The sequence below is a fragment of the Anomalospiza imberbis genome, chromosome 21, assembly GCF_031753505.1.
Source record: "Anomalospiza imberbis isolate Cuckoo-Finch-1a 21T00152 chromosome 21, ASM3175350v1, whole genome shotgun sequence".
NCBI lineage: Eukaryota > Metazoa > Chordata > Aves > Passeriformes > Viduidae > Anomalospiza > Anomalospiza imberbis.
In genome coordinates this window covers 6,821,379-6,830,721 of record NC_089701.1, presented here as the reverse complement: position 1 = coordinate 6,830,721, position 9,343 = coordinate 6,821,379, and the positions used below count along the sequence as shown (strand labels likewise).

The 9,343-nt window shown below is 44.8% G+C and overlaps 1 long non-coding RNA gene across 1 annotated transcript; it reads left to right on the top strand.

Moving 5' to 3' along the window:
• Positions 1-5,383: 5,383 nt before the first annotated feature.
• Positions 5,384-8,359, top strand: LOC137486084 (uncharacterized). Its single transcript, XR_011005572.1, has 3 exons — positions 5,384-5,968; positions 6,713-6,874; positions 7,612-8,359. It is a non-coding gene; the product is annotated as an uncharacterized lncRNA (long non-coding RNA).
• The last annotated feature ends 984 nt before the right edge of the window (positions 8,360-9,343 follow it).

Here is a 9,343-nt window from a genome sequence, read left to right as displayed (position 1 = left end):
TGGCACACTGAACTGACAGCACTGGGCTGGGAAAGGGATCTCTGCATCCTGGGAAGATGTGTGAGTGCAGCCAGGCTGCATTTATTCACACCAGGGGGAAGCACTGTCCCTGCAGTGGTTATGAGATACGAAGTGAGAGGCTGGACAAAAAATTTTGGCTTCAAGGCAGGAGCAGAGAGGTCACATCTACTCAGGAATGTTGTGATGGAAAAGGCTTCTCAAGGGACAGCCTGGGTGTGAGGCTTTGGGCTGTCACCTGGGCTGATGCCCAAGGTTATGGGGCCAGTGGGGGTACACACACCGCAGGAAAGCAGTGTGGTAAGAATTAAAATCTTCACCCCAGCCTTTCTAACCCTGAAAAGATGGTTAGGCAGCCCCAAGGAGATGGCAGAGATGGAGAATAGAATAGAAATAGAGACACTATTGTCATCCTGGAGAAACAATGTAGGTGGTGTTTACCCAGTGTAGGAATGGCAGCCTGATGATGAGATTGCACGACACTGATTTGTCTTTGGATAATTGTTCATCTTGTGAGTGGTAAGTTACTGGCTGGCGAACAGCCAGGATTTCTCAGACTCCCTTTGGCATCCCCCATCCAAGCTGTGATCATTTTCATATTTCACACGTCTGGGCTTTCTCTCAGAAACGTGGCACGTGCAGGGATTCCTCTGTGAGTGGTGGGTGCATCCAAAACAGGGAAGCTACACCAGCTCTGCTCAGAGATGTGATGCTGCCCTGGCTCCCCAGGAGCCAGCCTGGACCTGGTGTGGGGCTGAGTTTCACTCTGCAGGTGCTGAGTGAGAAGATGCTGTCATTGCCCTACTCAACGAACCGTGCTTTTTATTTACCTGCTTTACGTTGTTCAGTATTTGCTTATCATAGGAATGGATTTTCATTATTTCCACATTATTTCCAGATGTTTCCACACTGGGGCAGGGCATCCTGTTTGATTCCCCCTTTAGCCCTGGATATGAACCCTGTGACAAAACCTTTCCCAAATGACCAGGCCTTGCCTTCATTCTTATGTAGTGAGGGCCACACAGCACTTGGATCTCTCAGATCCTTCCCATGTTTCTTAAAAACATGTTTCCCATGTTTCTTAAAAACACCAACAGTTCAGGTGGCAGCCAGAGTTTGTACCTCCCAGCCCACCTTCAGAGTCTCTGTCAAACAACAGCGAGCAGTAACTTAAAAGCAGCTTCTTTTGACAATGAAAGTCATATTTTGCTTTGAAAACGCCCTGTGCTTGGAGGAGAAGCTGCTACAAAAACTCTGTGCCCATAATGTGTCTCCTTTGCATCTGCTTTGCCTCAGTGTCACCTGCTCTCCCGGGGAGCCTCCTCACCACGCTGCTGCAGCCCCTGGCTTTGTGATCCTGACAGCTTTTTCTTCTTCCAGGGGCCAGGCCTCTCACAGATCAGTGTCTTTTGATCTCGCTCCTCTCAGCATTGTCAAAACAGCCCTGTCAAAACAGCCGTGTCACTGGGATGGGGAGTTAGGAGTCCTTCACAGGCACAGAGCTCCTCTCACGCCAGAGAGCTTACATCTTATCCAGGCCACTCTTTTATATCTCTTGTCTTTCTTTTCCTCTGTTTTTGCCAGAGTGATGAATGGTGACTTTACAGGGTGACTTTCCACAGGTGCACCGAGGGCCCTCAGGTATTAATGAGTCATAGCACAAATATTTCCTTATTTTCCCTAAATTTTATCCTTGCAGTGCCTAACCACCTCGTGAGACCAAGGCGTGACAGGGAGGCACGAGACTAAAGAGAGAGGGAAGTGATGAAGTTTTTGTTAAAAGTCAAGAAGGTTGTCTGTGAAACTAGAATGACACGTTTTTTTGGTCCTGGACCAAGAAATATTAAAAGAACTTAACTAAAGTTTCTACTGAAAGTGTCCTATTTTGATGTAGCCAAAGTAATCAAGATGAGCTGAGGGTATAAACCTTCTTAAGCAGGGGACGTGCAGAGAACATGTAAAAGGAGGAAAAAAAGTAAAGAACTTTTAAGCTCAGTGGTCAGGCTTTGGGAAGGAAAGATTTTTGGATTTAACCTCTTATCTGCAGTTTTCCTCTTCCACTGAGACTCAAGAGAGATAGGAGAACTAATTTCTTCTCTGTTTCCATTATAAGGAGAACATTTTTCCAATGTAACCCCTAGAAAAGGTATCATCAATCACTGCTCCTTTAATCTGGGAGTTGTGACTTCCAAGAGTTTGATGAATAGGTCCAGAAGTTACTGTAGTTTGTGACCTTCCTTTCTGGACAGATGGAAGGAGAAATTCTGAATTTCTTATTCTTTATACCTCTTTGTCTTTGATTAGCAGTCACAACGTAGAAAAGATTTGGAAATGCAACTTGGCTGAATATTGGGATGGAGGCATGGAGGAGGAGGGTGTTTGGATGAAAACTATAGCATTTTCCACCAAAATATTTTTAAAAAAGAACTCCACAGGAGGATAAGCTTTGGGTTTGTGTGTGTACTATCTGTCCTACAAAAAAAAGGAATATCTAGGATCTATTTGTGGCTTAGAAGTATTTGATGGAAAAGTTTTAAAGCAATGATTTGAACCACTATGTAGGGAACTTTATATAAAATTCATGTTTCCATCTGCAATAATTAATATATGATAATATAATAATGATTTTCATGATAACTATAATAAAATTCTATTATTTTAATATGATAATATATTTTATTAACTAATACTAAAAGCCAGTGAGTGAGGTAGGGAGACTCCTTGACTGCAGCAATCCTGGAGAGCAAACCCAGCATGGTGCTTTAGCACATCAGAACCTCCTGGAGCTGGAATATCTGCATGTGGCAGTCAGTGCTCTGGTCTGGTTGATGAGGTGATGATGGGACAAAGGTTGGATCCCGGAGGTCTTTTCCAACCCAAATAATTCTGTGACTCTTTCTGTAGCACTGTGGAGCTGCTCCTTCTGTCATGCCAACACCTGAGACACAGAAGGGACAACCAGGTGGATGCTGTTGTTTTAACATCAATGGGTTTGAGAGCTACGGCTGAACAGCTGCTTGATTTTATGGGAAATAGGAGGAATTAGGGAGGGTAACAATTTCCAGCATGCCAGGCTTCAGACTTGGTGTCTTTGATGGCAGAAGATGCCTCTGCCCTGCGATGGCTGTGGAGTGTGAGTGGGATCCTTCTGTAATTCTTCAGGCTGGAATCAATCATCCTGGTTAAATCGGTGCCTCTTTGATCAGAACAGCTCCTGTCCCGCTTGGCTGGAGGTATAAAATCACCAGCCCTCCTGCTCCAAGAACAGCAGGCATCCATAAATCAGCCTGGCAGACCATAAATTCATTTACCCAACAGAGACATGGTCAAAAGCAGCTCAATGGGGTTTTAAAGGCCTTTGTGCAGTGCTGGAGATAAACAGCAGCTGGAGGAGGGGGAGACAGGGAGAAAGTGGCATCTTTATCCTCTGCTGATGGAGCTGGTGCTGCTCTGAGGCAGGGTGGCCTTTCTTGGCTCCAGGGTGTTTTGGGAGTCTGGGGCTGGATCTCCCAAAGCTCTTCACAAGTCTCTCACTGCTAAAGCAGAGATGGGGGCAGAGTAGGGACTTCTGGGTCTCTTGGCAAAACCTTAAAATATCTGGAAGATTTCTTCTTGGCATGGCTGATAACTGATAACTGATAACTGATAACTGTCCTGCCTGTGCCTGCTGGTGCCCAGCAAAAGCAAAATAGGGAATAAACTCACAGCTGAGCCCTGGTCAGTCAGGGGGCTTTGGGGTGTCCTCAGTGAGGGAAGTCTCAGGCTGAGCAGCAAGGACTCTCCCTGGCCATGTTTCTAGGCAGTGCCACGTCTCTCCATCTGGACTTAGGCCATCAGACATCCAGACTCAAGTCTGAGCCTGATCTATAAAAAGTCATGTAAAGAGCCTACCTGTAGTCATGCATATCACAGCAAATGAAATCTTTCAGGTGCATCAGAATAAACCTGAGACACTGAATTTCCATGGCTGTTTCCCCTTCCCTGCTCTCTGATTTCACTTGGTTTGAGAAAGATATATATATATATATATATATATATATATATTTAAACAATATCACAGCAGCTGTGCCAATTGCTTCTAATAAAACATCTCTGCTGATATAATGCAGTGTCTGAGAGATTGGGTGTAATATGGTTAAATGCTTTTACAATCCCCCATTAAAGTAAGTGGATGGAAATTCATAAAATATTGATGGCATTTGAAAAGAGTTCATTCCTGGAGCCATCCAGAACTCGGAGCAGGCAGTGCTGAGACAGATGTTGATACCAGGAAGTTTTGGAAGAGAGGACACACTTAGGTTAAATAGCACTGCTGAAAAGCAGAGTGTTTGAGATCAAACCCTGCGCTGCAGTTTGTTTTAATCCAGTTACTAAACCAAGCAGGGCTCTGCTTTCCTGCTGAGTATGACAGAAATAACAATCCCAAGCTGGCAAGGATACTCCATTTCTGCTGCTCCACGAGCCCGGGGGCACTAATGAGACCTTGGAGTGGGGAAAAGAGCTGTGATTTAAATCTAAGTGATGAGAGAGGGGCTGGTTGCCTTTGAGGCAGCTGAGATGACCTGATCCTCTCTCCAAAGGCGTCTGGCTGCACGGCTTCCTGTCTGTGGGCAAGGGGAGAGCAGAGCTGGCTGCATCCCCCAGTCCCCTGGGTATTGAAATCAGCTGGCACTCCTCCAAAAGCTGGGAGGTTAAAAGAAAAGGGGGAAAAAGTGTTTCTCTGGAGTTGTTTTCCACCTGAGGAAATGTCTGTTTTTTCACGTGGAGGCTGTGCCTGCAGCCAGAGGCTGCTCCATGTAATGCCTGGGGAGAGGCTACAGGGCCTGGAAAACTGAAGGGCTCTGAAAATCACTGCAGGAATAGAAGAGGTGGCTGTGAGAGGGACTAGGATGGACTGCCTGAGCAGAATTAAATCAAGATCTGGTGTTAATCCAGCATCTTCAGGCTGAGAGCAGCTTTGAACTCCTTGGCCAAGGTGGGGACAAGGTTTTGGCAGAAGCAATTTACCGCTGCAGAGGAATAATCACCTTGGGAGGTGGTGGCGGGGGAGCAAATCTGTGGGTGAGGAGGGTGAGGAAGAGTTGGGAATGGCCAGTGCAGCACCCTTGTGTCTGAGGTGCCACACCAGAAGGGGCTTCTGTACGTCACACAGAGAATAGTCCCAGGCTGGCCTTAAAGCAGTTCCTGTGGAGGGAAGCATGTAGGAGAAATTGGTGCCTGGGGGTCCCAGGGACCATTATCTCAGGGTTGAATTCCTGCAGTAAATATCCCAGCTGTTTCCACAACGAGTTTGGGAAACATCCCAAGACAAAATGTTCTCTGTCCTCCTGTGCCAGTCTGTTTTCAGCAGACATCACCCTGACACCTCCTGCAAGCACTGCAAAGCTCCTGGCAGTTCCTGTTCATTAGAGATCCCAATTCCAGCTCACACCAGTTTTACCTCTGTGTCACTCAATTGACTGGAGAGCACAGGAGACGAGGACCTGGGTTCCTATTTCTCATTTTGCAAGAGCAGCTAAATTAACCCTAGGGTCAAAGCCAAATGCCAGCCTCCCTGAACTCCTCCAGGATTCAGTGGCTGTGCAGCACACTGCTGGAAAAGTACCCGAGCTTGCTTTAAACTAGCAGTACCTTGCTCCGAGTGGGCAAACTTATTCTGCTTTTTTCTTTTTTTAGTTCTCATCGACCTCTAAACTGCTGTTATCTAACTCTATAAAGCTTGTTTCTCCTGTATACACTACAGACATGCTCCCAGCTCGATACTGTGCTTAGGACTTTACTCGCTGTAAACTGGGAATAATTTCACCCAGGATGAGTTTGCCCATGTTGCATTGGAAAAGCAGTCTTTCACTTCCCAGCCTGCACTCAGCCATGGTGAAGCTATTCTGGTTACACAATTACTGTATCTCATCCCAGAAACTGCTGCACATCAGAATTGGATCTCTTGCTGGTGAGTAAATTAGAGCAAAACAGAGCTTTGGGATCCATTAGGAAGAAAGTGTCAATCTAAGGTTATTTTTTGCTTAGGTTTGCTTTCAGTTTTCTCCACCTTGTTTTATCCTCCAGAATGGCAGCAGGTTGTGTATGTTTATTAAATGCACTAAATATTTCCTTATAAATATGTATTCATTTTGTTTGCTTTCATAAATATATATTTGCAAAGACATATTTATACATACATTTATAAATATTAGTATAAATACATATCTATTTATACAGTAGTGTACAAACTAAATACAGCTATTAAAGGAATTAAATGTAAGTCAAAGCTTGCTATTTTCCAGCATATTGGCAGCTGATCTGTCTCTCTTCTCCTAGCTCTGAAATGTTATCCAGACTTGCCTGTGTGTTGACCCTCATATGCTGCTCTTCTCTCATGCTGTACAACAGTGTTTCTGTCTGAGAAGCAGCAGGGAAGTTGGGCTTCTGATTTATTGCTGATGAGGAGCAATAAATTGCCTTTAAGGGAAGCACAAGGATGTAGATCATAGATGTGGGAACTCTGGATCAATATTTTTTTCCTTTTCCCTTACATAGGGTGTAAGTAGCTGCTGAACCACCCTCACCAGAGCAAGCAGAATGAATCATCTCTAAGAGTTATCTTCTTCATGTCTATGCTCCTACAGAGAGACAAGTCCAAGAAACCCAAATATTTTTTTCCTAACTTTTGCAGTGCTTTTTTTTTTTTCTTTAGGCCCAGTAAATTCTTAGCAGATCTGACCTGTTCTCTGTAAGGAAACCACCCCTTTGGCTTGTGCTTCTTCCACTTCCCGTGTGAAGGACAGCATTACAATCACTCTGTCATCTCCTCTTCAAAGATGAAGATAAAAGAGCCCGTTCCCAGCAGCTGAAGGAGGTGCTCTAGTTAAAACCTCAGCCTGTGAACTCGGGAGGGATGGGAATCCCCTGCAGGCTTCCCCAAAAAGACACCAAGGACTCCCCAAATGTCCTTGCGTGTCCTCAGTGCCCCAGGCTGAGCAACACACTCTGCAATGCTACGCTGAATTCACAGAATTCATACTGCGTAATTCAAGACTATTTTTCATTGCCTTTGTCTTTGGGATTACTAGACCACTAAGGGATTAGATGAGTGATAACAGAGTTCGCAGAGAAAACATACCAGGAACCTTTCATTTAGAACAGCTGTGGTCGTGCTTTTTGGATCCTGAACATGTCCTGTGCAAGGATTTAAGACCTCTTACCATTGCTCATTACGTGGTAAAGAAGATGTGCTGTGTCATAATCACCACAAGCCTCTTGCTTGGCTAAAATCACCTAGCAAAACCATTCCTGAGCCTGGAATTACAACCTGCAGCACAGGCTCCTCTTTCTCCCTGTCACCTGCACCTCCTGATCCCCAGCCCATGTTCTCTGCTTGCCTGCAATAAATCAGCCACACACAGGGAAATCTGCCCTGGCATGGGGGTAAATCTGCACAGAGATGTGTGGTGACCTGGTACACAGATTTACCTGGCCAGGATGGATTCTGCTCTCTAAGGTTAATGAATGCTGCCTCTGAGGGCCAATACACACCCAGAAAATGCAGAATAACCTCTCTTTTTTTCCTCCTTCCCCTCCTTTTCTCATTTTCAGATGCTGGCTGCACAGCTGGTAAAACAGATAGGTCTTTCTAACCCTTTCATGCCTGTTCAGTGAGTCCAGGTAGGTTCATAAATATGGTAATGGTTCCCAGAGCATGTCTGGGCTGGAAATAAGAGATAACTGCAGCAACAGCTCCACTGCAGGAGGGACTAAATCCACACTCCAGGTCAAATTAACAACCTCCCACTCCCCCCATTAGCATGAGGAAAGCTCTTGTGCTCACCTGTTTGCTGATTACAGCCGTGAAGCTGTAAGGAAGCAGCTCTTGTTTAGCTTGTTATCAGAAGGCCCAAGCTCGAGAGAGAACACATTGATTTATACAATGGGGGATCCTGCCTGGTACTTCAATGCAGTTGTCCTGCTGAGAAAATTACAGATAAACTCTTCATTTATTGTCCCTTTAAGGGAGAGTGGAAGAAAAGGAGAAAGGGAAAAAAATAAGCCCCAAACTCAACAACTTCTAAGTGTTCATGAAAAGGTTACTTTTTACTAGTCTGTTTCCAAAGGCTGATTCCCTGGAGATGGAATCCTGGGGTCACTCCATCAAGGGCTGGACACAAGGACCACTTGTTATGGTCTCTAGTATGACAGTGACCTGGTGTCATGTCAGGTCAGTGGGACACCATCCCGTGGGCTTCTGGTGGCAAAGATGTTGCTCTACCTGCCCAAAACCTCATCCAGGGATTTCCAGGACTCTCTGGAAAAATCACCACCCTTCCTAGATCAGAGGATAACCACTAGTGTGGGATGGTTCAGCCAAAGGGGGAAGTAAAGAGAATCACTGGATATCCTGGAAAAAGTTACAGCACCTGAGATAAGGGAGGAATAAAAAAAACCAAAAAAACCAAAAAAAACAAAAAAAAAAAAAAAAAAACAAAAAAAAAAAAAAAACAAAAAAAAAAAACCAGTGAGGGAGTGACAAGAGGAAGGAGATGGATCTCAGCTTCACCAGCCATGCCTTCGACAAATGTTTGAGATCCAACCTTGCCTTAAAAAATTAATATTGTATTGCCCAGAGGTAAAATCAAGCAGTACATCCAAGCTGCCAGGAGCCTTCACTGGGCATGCTGAGCTCCTGGGTTGTGCTGGGATTTGGGCAAGACTGACAACAAAAACTGGGGAAAGGAGTCACTGATCCCCTAGTAGCTCCTGGAAGCACTGAAGCTTGTTAAGCAGTGGTGGATTTAGAGGGTGAGGGATGCCATACTGTGAGGGAAAAGGTGTTCAAACACTCCAGTGGAACAATAATCTAGTTTCCATGAGCTGTATTCAGCAGCATGATGGGAGCCCCACATTTAAAATGAATGGTTGTCATGGATTAACCAGTAGGTTCAAGATGAAGTCATCTCTCTCACATATGACACTCAAATATATTTTCAGTCTGCCTCTTCCTTTTTCTCTCTAATCTGGCCAGATCTCTTCTTTTTTCAAACACACTTTGCTTCTTTCCCATTTTAAGAGAAGCAGAGTTATTCAAATATCATGCTGAAGACACTTTGCTGTGTTTCAATATTCTTTATACAATGAGGTGACCAAAAATATGTATGTGGACCCTGTTCTGACAACAGAGCAAAAGGTTCTGCATCTGTGCATCTGCCCAAAAATCCAGAGCTGCTCTCCTGGCTGGTCCAGGGACCTGGGGATTCCAGCTATTCAGAAGACTCTTCATCTTTCCTAATTTGTATATCCTAGCATGATACCTTCCAGGAATTTTAATTCTGTT